The 10,417-nt window shown below is 36.8% G+C and overlaps 1 protein-coding gene across 1 annotated transcript in view; it reads left to right on the plus strand.

The window, feature by feature from the left end:
• The window catches only part of PRR16 (proline rich 16), a 33,621-nt gene that overhangs the window by 939 nt on the left and 22,265 nt on the right, over nucleotides 1–10,417 (plus strand).

Here is a 10,417-nt window from a genome sequence, read left to right on the forward strand (position 1 = left end):
AGGTTTCAGCAATTCAGACATCACATTTGTTATCTTGCAATCAACATGATGTGAATAAGGAGTAAGATGCTCCATAAATTCAGTCAATCCATCTAACCAAAGATTGTACTGTTTGAAGTTATCTGTTCTATTTGTTTGAATACTTCAGTGCATATGTACTTCATATTATCGTACATCACGTTTTTCCCACTACAGACCACAATGGTCAAAATATTAGCCTCCAAGTGTATAAATGCTGTGTTTCTTTTCATCAAGCTATTGCGGTATTTGCTTTCAGGCATAGTTTGGGTATCAGTGATACTCATTGTATGTTTCCCAAATGTGAAGGAAAGTACATGTTAAAGAAACATCAAAATGCAGTATTTAAAATTTCTTCTTCCATATGAGAGGCAGAGGGACTTCATAGTTACAATCTGAATGTTTTCCATTTGATTGCCTTGTAATCTGAATCATCTTTAGGGATAATTCCTGTACATTGGGGCCAAGGCACCCTGTTCTTCCTTTCATGGAGAAGTTTCCCAGAAGATAGTATTACTCAATTATGGCATTTAAAATGGAAATGAATATTTTTTTCTTAAAAGCTAGTTTGCAAAGTGTTTACTAATTCAGAACAAGTTAGGCAAGAAAAGACATAATACACAATTGTAAAAAGAATCTTTAGGCTTAGCAGATGTGAATTCAGGGTAAAAGGAAATAGCAATTGAGATGACTAATTTTCTTTTTTTCCTCTTGCCAAAGGTATATAGATAAAGTTTCAGGAGGAACACTTTTCTTCCCCTCTGCTGCATAAAGGGGAAGTGGAAGCAGTACAGAAATTGTGTTTATAGAATTGCTGTTCTGTGGAAGGAGTAGCTTGAAACTCACCAGCTGTAAGATGAAGTCTAGGAAATTACTGCCATTTCAGCAAAAGTGTAGAAGACACCTGGGAGAGAAAATTAAGTGTACTTGATGCTTACAGTGTCTTCATCTCTTCTTGTCATCAACTTGTGTTCCATCAAGTTTTATAAAATAGCAGTTTTCTAATAGTGTTTCAAAAGTCTCACCACATGATTGCAGCCCACATTATGATCTCTGTAAATTGTTCCTTAGTCCTTGTATCCTCAATCTGTAGACCCCCAGGTTTTAAAAATGCCCACAATGAAAAATATAGAGGAGTAAACTGGGGTGGATGCTCCCTTCATCTTCCGTAGGCACCTCATCATTACTATTCAGCTTTGCTATTTTTACTTTTCCATTTAGATTTGTTAGGAAATAGGCAGTTAGAGCACTGACATACTCTCTGTCACAAAATCTAACAAGGAAAGAGTTATGATAAAAGTTTACTCTTCTCTGAAATTGTTCTGTAAGTTCCAGTGTGGCAGGGGCGGGGTTAAATCCAGTAAATCCAGTGTGATTCATAAGTTTGAGATGGCAGAAGATGCTGCTGACTTGTCAGCCTTCCCTTGCACAGCTGAAACTGGCTCTGATTTGTAGTTACTATTGGTTAAATGGGAAACTACATAGATTTCCACAAATAGCTTATGCAATATATATGCAAGAACGTATTTTCAGTAACACTTCTGGAGCTTGATGTGTATAGCTTTTGCATGTGAATTAAAATCCCAAGATATTTACCCAGGGTTATACATACTGTATTTCAGTGTATATTTTTAGGTATAGGAAATGCATAATCACAAAGGGTGAACATTCAAAAAAGTGAATTTGTATATGATGCCTTCCTGTGTTTTCTTTTTAAAATCATCCCTAGTACAATATTGCCTTTCAATATTTCTAAGTAAATTTTTTTTTCCTCATTTCAACCGTTACACCCTGACATTTGTTTCAAGCAAAGCTAAATTTTTTAAGGCCTCTTCCTTATTGCTTTACATGCATAAGCTCCATCAAAAATACTGTTACTACTAAGGGAGTAGTGCCAGCTGATTGTTTCTTGGAATCAAATCTGTGAGGGAACTGGCACACTGCTTTTGCCCACCCTCATAAAAACAGTGGTTGTTAATGCACTTGCAGGTATTGTTTTAATTTCTTTATGGAAGAAGAAAAAGCAATTTTGTATTGCTTTGAAAGAAACAGGTAAATAGCTGATGCTTTAAGATTAATGTGACGGGGTGGGTTTGCCTAATTACGAGATATCTGCAGAGATGAGAGTTTTCAGTGGTAGAGCATTCCGTGTTTGCATTGCCTTGGAGTAGAGGACAACACTGCATAAAATAATCTCCAGATTGTTGTTGTCTGAAGCCTGTTTGAATTCCAGGCAAAAGATATACTATGCAGAGTTAAAGGGTCTCAAATTAGACTGATTTGTCTTCATTCATTTTTCAGGACATTTTATTTTTAGATATTTCCCTTCATTAAGTAAGAGCTCTCTGAGTGCAATGAGCACAGTGCCTTGGATTTAGATTTCCAGTGTTCAATTGTTCTGAGGCCCATTTAAAGTCTTCCTGAGAGACATGAAAAATTAGAAACCTGAAAGGAAAGTATATAGAGATTTAAGTAAATTAGCAAATACCTTCTAAAAGCAACATGCACAGAAGTATGTATATCTTAAATTTTGGTATTCAGTATTTAACAACTTGCTTGATTTTTAAATAAAAAACTTATTCCACTTTTTTATTCTTTCCATCTCCTCCTTTCCATTAAAGAAAAAAAAAAGCAAGAAAATTAGTATGTTCTTTGCTAGTAAGTCACTTATTCTGAAGGCAGCCAATCAAAAGTGTGTGAAAAATAAAAGTGTATGTTCACCTCTCTGTGTTAACCCAGAATAATGGTATTCCCTTAGGACGTGACTTAATTTACGAGTGAACGTTACAATAAATAAAGCAAATGTACTATGAGTAGAGCTCTTCTTGCATCTGAATGGCTTTTTTTTTTTAGTATTTATATAATAAGGTGTTTTTCTGAATGTGCTGGTATTGCAGATGAACTGAAATGGCACATAACTTCATCATGATGAGCTGCTCGTATCTCATCATGTCTGAACGAAAGTAGAGTATCAGTTGTTTGTTTTTAACTTCATGCAAATATATTTGATTCTTCAATTTTAACATCTGAGAAGTATAGCCAAACATTCTTCCGTTCATCCTGATGGACATCTGTCTCTAGGCTGCATGTGCTTAAGGAGAGTTGCTGGCAGGGGCTGCTGGACACATCAGTTAGATCAGTAAGTGTCCTAACATCGTCTTACCTCTTGACAATGCAATTTATTTTTTCTTTTTGTGGAAAATGCCAAAATGATGTAATCTGGAAAAGATACTTGTCTGCGGTTCATCCTAGTTATCTGCAGCTATGTTCCCTCTCATGTTTCATTAATCCCTCCTGTTGCATGTTTTTACATTTATTCACATAGGAGGGCAGTGTGACTCCCCCACTCTTAGGTCAAGCTTTGGCTTATATGTCCTTAATTATGTATCCCTAATTACCCCAAATACCCAGCTTTATTCAGTAACTCATGGTTCTTCCTTTTTGGGAGAAGGGGGCAGGGGATGGTGCATGGTTGGAAGTGAACAGAGAAACCTAACAGTTTCCTTAAACCATAATACTGCATGTGTATTTTTTTTTCCCCCTAAAAACCATTTACTGGAGGAGAACATACAATCTATTGAAAACATTCAAGTTCTAGTTCAGCTTTCTTAAAGGATTTTCTGAACTGAAGAAGAGTTTAGGGAATATAAAAGAAAGATTGATTTTAGCTAAGACAAGAATTCCAGTTATGCTGTGTCTTGAAATTACATCTTGATAGTTTCATTTAATGCTCCTTATGTTCTGTATTATGAAAGTGAGTGACTAATCTTTACCTTGGTAGTGGTGAATAGGAAAATTAGTAACTTATACTAAGGTGTTGGTGAATAGCAGTTTATGATTTCATTGTAACTTCCTTCAACTGTCGCTTTTCCCAGCTGAAGAATCTTAGTCTATTTAGGGTTTTTCTTTTTTTTTTTTTTCCTGTGCAAAAGCCATTTCATTCATTTGTTGCCCTTCTAGCTACCTTTTCTAGTTCCACTGTGTCATCTTTGGGATGAGCGGCAAGAACTGAGCACATCAGTCCAGATACAGTACATGTTGGATTTATTCCCTGGCCTCCTGCTGCCAGTAACTAAATTCTTGTTGCAGCTAAACAACTCTACCTTGTTAGCTTACTCGGTTTGGGGATTTGCTTGTCCTGTGCTGGGAGCTTCCCTGCTGGATTTCTAATATCTCCTCTTCAGTGACAGAGGAGGGAGAAGAAAGGAAAGGAGAAAAGGGGTAAATGTGTGCATTTCAGCTTGGTGCAGTCATATGGAAGCATTCAGGGAGTTTAATGTTCTCTGTAACGTGTATGATTAGAGTTTATTTGGAAAATAGTTACTGCGATAGTGAGCTTATTCATCTCAAAACAAAAAGTGGTGGGGGGTGTTCCTCTGATTCTGATTTTTAAATCTCACTGAAGAAAAAAATAGAAGCAGTGTGGTGCCTTTTATCACATAACAACTGTTGAAATTTTATTTATCTTTTTTTTTTACCTGTTCTGGGAAGATTCCAGGCATTGTTGAATGTTCCCCGGGGTAAAAAAAAAAATTTAAAAAAAAGAAGAAAAAAAAAAGAGAACTTATAAGGGAAGATTCCACCCTCAGCAAGTTTCTGCCAGGAAGACCTGCCACGCCACGCTAAGCAGTTTTGAGTGGAGGTCTGTCTTAGTGTAAACCTTAGCTATTTTCTAACAAATTGGTGTTGCAGCCTGTCATTCTAGCTGGAAAGTGGCAATAAGGAACACAAAGAGTAAACAAAAGATTAGTCTGAGTTGTCTTTCTCATGGTGGGCAATAATCTAGCATTGATTCTGAGCAACAAAGAAATTTTGTTCTGGGTTTGCAGATGAGCGTTTATAGGAAAATGTATGTACTGATATTCTCAGTATTTCTAGAGATGAACTCATCGGATTTTCTTTTCATAAACTTTCATGAGTAAATAGGTCATTTATAATCACAAGTATTTATGAATGAATAAATGCCTGTTTGTGAATTCAAGTGTACTGATCTAAACATGGAATTGCAGTAATTTATGGTGTTACCATAAAAGCAGTCATATAATAATCAACACTGAACTCTGACCTCAGCCTATGGAAATCAGGATTATTAAGTCATTTGTGATGTTCCTGCATAAAACTTTACTGCATAAGATCTTGTTAATGCTTTGTCAAGCTTATTTTTTAAATGCCCCAATCTGCTGGGCTTTTTACAAGCATTCCCCTCAGCTGACCTTGCTGCATACATTTTTAATGTTTTCTGTATGATGAGATGCACATAGAGGAACATAGAAAACTTTCTAATTTTGCTAGCTCTTCTCCAGAGCAGGGGACTACCATTCCCATTTTCCTGTTTCCCGGGCTGGGACTGTCCACATTCCTCTCATCTCTTCACAGTACCTGATTCCTTCCACTTCACTGCCTCCCTTTCTGTTAAAATTTGAAAGACACAATGGGATTTTTTTCTTTTCTGGTGATTATTTAGGTTCCTGGTGGTGTCTGCCTCAGCGTATGCTTGGGGAACCTCTGCAGGTGGTACAGGTAGCGTGTGTGAAAGCCTGGGTGTCCTCCCTGGAGCAGCTGCTGCTTCAACCACTTCAATATCCCCCTCACCACCTTGTTCTCTCCAAATCTGCTGATTCTTTCCTAGGGCTCATCCAGCTGCCTGGGTCCTTACAGACGGGATCTGGGAATCAGACCTGGGGTGCCTTATATAAGGGGATTCTTTGATCTATTTGGTGCTTTAATAATTTAAAGACTTTTAAGAAGCTATTAATTTCTAAAAACAATTTATGCAATCTCAAATGATTTAATATACTGCCTTATTGAGCACATTATATGTGCACTATACTCTGAAAAGAGTGTGCATCTGCGAAAGAGGGTTTTTATTTTATTATTAATGAAGTAAAATAATTTCTGGGAGACAATATGTTCCCCACCACTACCACCAACTGAATTTTTCCTTATGTTTCATTCTTCATTAATTGGCATAGTTACATGCATTTGATGCTTCTATAGTCTATTATTGTGCAAGTACTTGCATGAAATTAACAGAATACTTAATGTTTTTATATACGTGAATGTTTGTGTGAATGTTCATAATAAACTATATATATTATATGCATATAAATTGAAAAATAAGCCTGTTTTAGAACAAAGTGCATTTGTCATAAACAGGAGAAATATGGCACAGGTTAGTGTTTTTTGAGATAAGGCAGTGTGTTCACTAAGGATGAAATACTCTAAATGGCTTATTGCCACTTTTGTTGAATTTGAAAGCAGTTAAAATTCCCGGGATTTGACCATATCCCTAGACATGCACAGCCAGTCAACACTTCCTCAGCCATGGGGTCTTTTTGGTGAAATGGGCTTTGAGCCTTGTGCCAGCACCCTGATGCTCCTGTGAATTGCCTGGATCATCACTTTAATTTTCAGTCACCTCACAAAGGCCAGTTGACCAATGAAATGTATTAAAAAGTTAACTTCTGTTTGGCTATATCTCCTTCTCAAAGGAGATAGTAATCACTGTTCTGAATACTCTCTAGTCTTGTTCATGTAAATCTTCTCTGATGCATAAGAAGCTTTGCCGAGAAATAAACCCAGCTCATAATATTTTCCAATATAGTACTAGGCCATCATTTCTAGGATTAGAAGTACAATACTCTATTGATCATTTTTCTCTAATTCTCTAAGAAAAGTACCTAGCCAAACACATTGACAAAAGAAATATTTTCACTGGTGTGTGAACTTGCATAATTCTGTGACTTCTTTATGGGCAGTTACTCACTCCTAGAAGGTGAATAAAAATAATCCAAGTAATGTGTTATACAAAGCCTTTTACATAGCCCAGCCAGCTTTCTAGAGCCATCTTGTCTATCTACAAAAATCTCTCTAAAATGTATTTGCTAGCTTGCTTTCTGTAACATAGTACCACTCCCAACACACCATATTCTCATTAAACTTGGTATAAACTTAAAAAACAAAGTTATGAAGCAGTAGGAAGAATTACAAGCAATTACAAGCAAGAAGAGACATTTTGGGGGGGGGGGGGTTTGTGAAGTTCATGAAGTCAGTAAAAAAAAATTAATATCAGAAATAGTATTTAGTGCAAACATAGCTGATTAAAAGAAATCAGAAACAATATTGAATTTGAACCCAGTAAACCAAGATAATGGAAATACATCTACTCTTCAGGAAAGTAAGAAAAGTTATTTGTACATTAAACACAATAAATTGTAATTGTTCAAATTCTTTGATAACTATTCATCAAACCTATATACCTATATTTTGATACAATATAATTTTTAGGGCATACAAAAAAATCCAATTAGAAGACTTCTTATTTTTCAGTACTGACCAGTACTATGTATAGATTTTTTCTTACCCTTAAATAGACAGTTCTATCTTCCAAGGCAGTCAATTTTTTTTCTATAGGTTAAGATTCAGAAGTTAGTAAAAACCACGTTCACAGAATCCTCCCTCAGAACAAATCCTAAGCTCGAGCTATGGGTTTGTAAGGGACAAAGTAACTTCTTATTCACTGTTCTGTCCCCAAACCTGATAGACCAATGATGCAAGAGAAGCTGCAGTGTTGTTCCCAGTAGGGTACCAGTTGGTAAGGGATATCAGTTCCACCTTCCGGGTATCTCAGGAGAACTAATGGAAAACGCAAGATGGTGGCCAGAGTTGGGGCTTCCAGGGTTGGGGGCAAAAGTCTGCAAGCATTACATTACTCTTGCTGATCCAGCATGAACCCTGGAGACTGGAGATTTTGCCCACTTACATTTCAGTTGGTGCAAATGACTTTTTGATACCTGAAGTTGCTCCAAAGCTACTGTAAAGTCTCCTGCCTTCTTTATGCCTGGTGTCTTGATGGCAGCAGAGACTTTTCTAGTGCAGTCACAGCACAGGCCAGCGGAGGAGGCTTTTCCGCAGGCACACACCCTATGCAGCAGAGACCACAAGGTAACAAGAGCTCCCTTTCGCTGGCACACTGCTGCTTGATCCATGGCTTTGCTGGCAGAAGAGGTCGGGGAGGGGGAGACTTGTCCTCAAGGTCTAGCTAATGTGGTTAGGCCAGCAAAATGTTCTAGCATGCAGCTGGTCTGAAATGTGATGCCTAACGTTACAGCATTGGCCACAGGGTGGGCAGCACAGGGAGAGTACTTGGGCACGGCTGTTGCATTGGTCGTGATGCTACCTGACAGATATAAGTAGTGCTGGTACAGGAGCAGTGAATAAGGTAAGGTGGAGGGTTTGGTCTGTAAGGGCTGCATAGTATGTTCCACAGCCACTTTACTTTCAGGTGGTGAACAGTGTTTTCCATTTCTAAACAGTAATGTATTCCTAAAATCCTCAGGAAAGTTTTTGTTAAGTTATATTTAAAGATTAACATGACTTGTAGAAGTTTTGCTCTTCAAAGTCTTCCCTCTGTCATCTTGGTAACATACTGACAAAAGTGAGAAAGAGATTACATGGGCATATTGTTACCTGGCTGATTTGTATAGTATAGTATCATTACCTTCATATGGCTGTAATCACTGTATGACAGTTTTCTCCCTTCAATTATTCTGCGTATTTCGGTGTTTCTAAGTATCAGACATCCAGGAGAAGCAGGTATATTACACTCTTTATCACAAGGGGGCCCTCTTGATATTCTTTCTTACTTTACTATCTATTAGAAAGCGAAAATATTATCTATCATTCAGTGATACACTCACTAGTCTGAAGGTCATGACGTGGAGCTTTGAAGCATGGAGCAGTATTAGGACAGTCAGCATATTTATTCTTAAGAGTTGGGTACTACTAGTGATTACTAAGCTTTGAGGAATCTGAATTGTTCCTAAACTTCTACTTCCTATGTGGATGTTGCACATGCATGTTACTATTGAATATGAAAATTTTAAGGGCTAGTTTAATATTACCAGTGTAGTTACTTGTATCTCACAGAGGTGCAATCTGAAATACTGATGTCTTGGCAACCGTAGCAATTAGCAAGTCTCTGTGTTCAGATTTTATGAACATGAACATAGTAGCTTGTGCCAGCGACCAGAACATGAGCTCAATGGAAAAAGAATTAATTTTCTTTTATTACTGCATATCAATGAAGTGATTTTTATTCAGTTTAGCTGTAGCTGCTTTAAAATTTGACCAATTTAAGTGTCAGTTATGCTTTGAACTAACATGGTTTTACTTTTGCTTTGGCTCAAATGTTAAATATTTTGTACTGGACCCATGACTGCAGGAAAGTTGTCTGGCAAAAAATAACAGTGAAGGATCTGAAGAGCAAATAGGTGTCTGACATGTCAGATACTGAGGTCATGAAAACTGTGTTTAATTGTGTTCACGTTTAACCAAAACAAGGTGGAGTATTAAAAATAGTATGGTAGAAGTGGACAGCGTAATGGACAGTTGCAATAGCTGCAAATAATAGCATTCAAAAGATTTGACAAGGCAATGTGAGTCAACAAAAAATAGAATTTAATTTGATTTTCATTGAATGTTGCTTCTTTGATCAAAATATTTCATAGTTCATGGATTGAAGACGGCTATGTCTTCATTTTTCATAATGAAAAGAAATGATTTTTCACCTGACTCCTGAGATCACAACAATTAATTTTCACCTCCTTTTTGGCAGAATGCACAAAATGAGAAGTTGGAGCATAGTGTCTGGTTTTACTAAAGATTTTGGATGAGCCAATTTACTTTTTTTCCTCTTTCTTTTTGAAAGGTTTAATTTTATTGAGAGAAGGAAGTAGATGTGTAAAGGAGTTGAACTGGGCAGAAGACTGGAAAGAAGTAAAACCTAAAATCATTTTTTGGTTGGTTTTGTTTTTTTTTTTTCTTAGTAAAGATCCTGTGTGTTTGAAAGCCAGAGTGCTTTGCTTTAGCCATCAGCTGGTCTTATAAAGATATTACTGCTTGCTTCTTTTTGTAAGTAAACACATTAATCTGAGAGTGAGACGCACTTGTGTGTCTAGCTAAGCTGAGGGTTTTTTTTAAAATTAAAGTCTAATGTATAGCTTTCAGTAAACTCTCCTCATTTATTATGAATACAACAAATAATTGCAGCCTGCCTTAAATATATATTCTTCAGAAGATAATTCCCACAGCCTGGATTTATTTATTTATATGTTCATGAATTCTCTTATCTAAACTCTGCCCTTAGAGAGAATGATTAAAGGTAACTCTACTGCTGTTAGTAGCAATGGAAAGAACTGTATAATTTGGGTTTTTTTCCAATTAGGATTCATCCTTTACTACAGCCCAGTGAGAAAAAATACATATTCTTACGCTCTGCAGTTCTCTCTTCCACTCCATCAGTAAAATCTGTCAGCATGAATGAACATGTTGTGTATCTCCACAACATCTTGGCTCATGGATTCCCCTTGTTATTGCCTCGTTTATATCGCCATGATGT

The sequence above is a fragment of the Pygoscelis adeliae genome, unplaced genomic scaffold (assembly GCF_000699105.1).
Source record: "Pygoscelis adeliae isolate BGI_AS28 unplaced genomic scaffold, ASM69910v1 Scaffold192, whole genome shotgun sequence".
Classification (NCBI taxonomy): Eukaryota; Metazoa; Chordata; class Aves; order Sphenisciformes; family Spheniscidae; genus Pygoscelis; species Pygoscelis adeliae.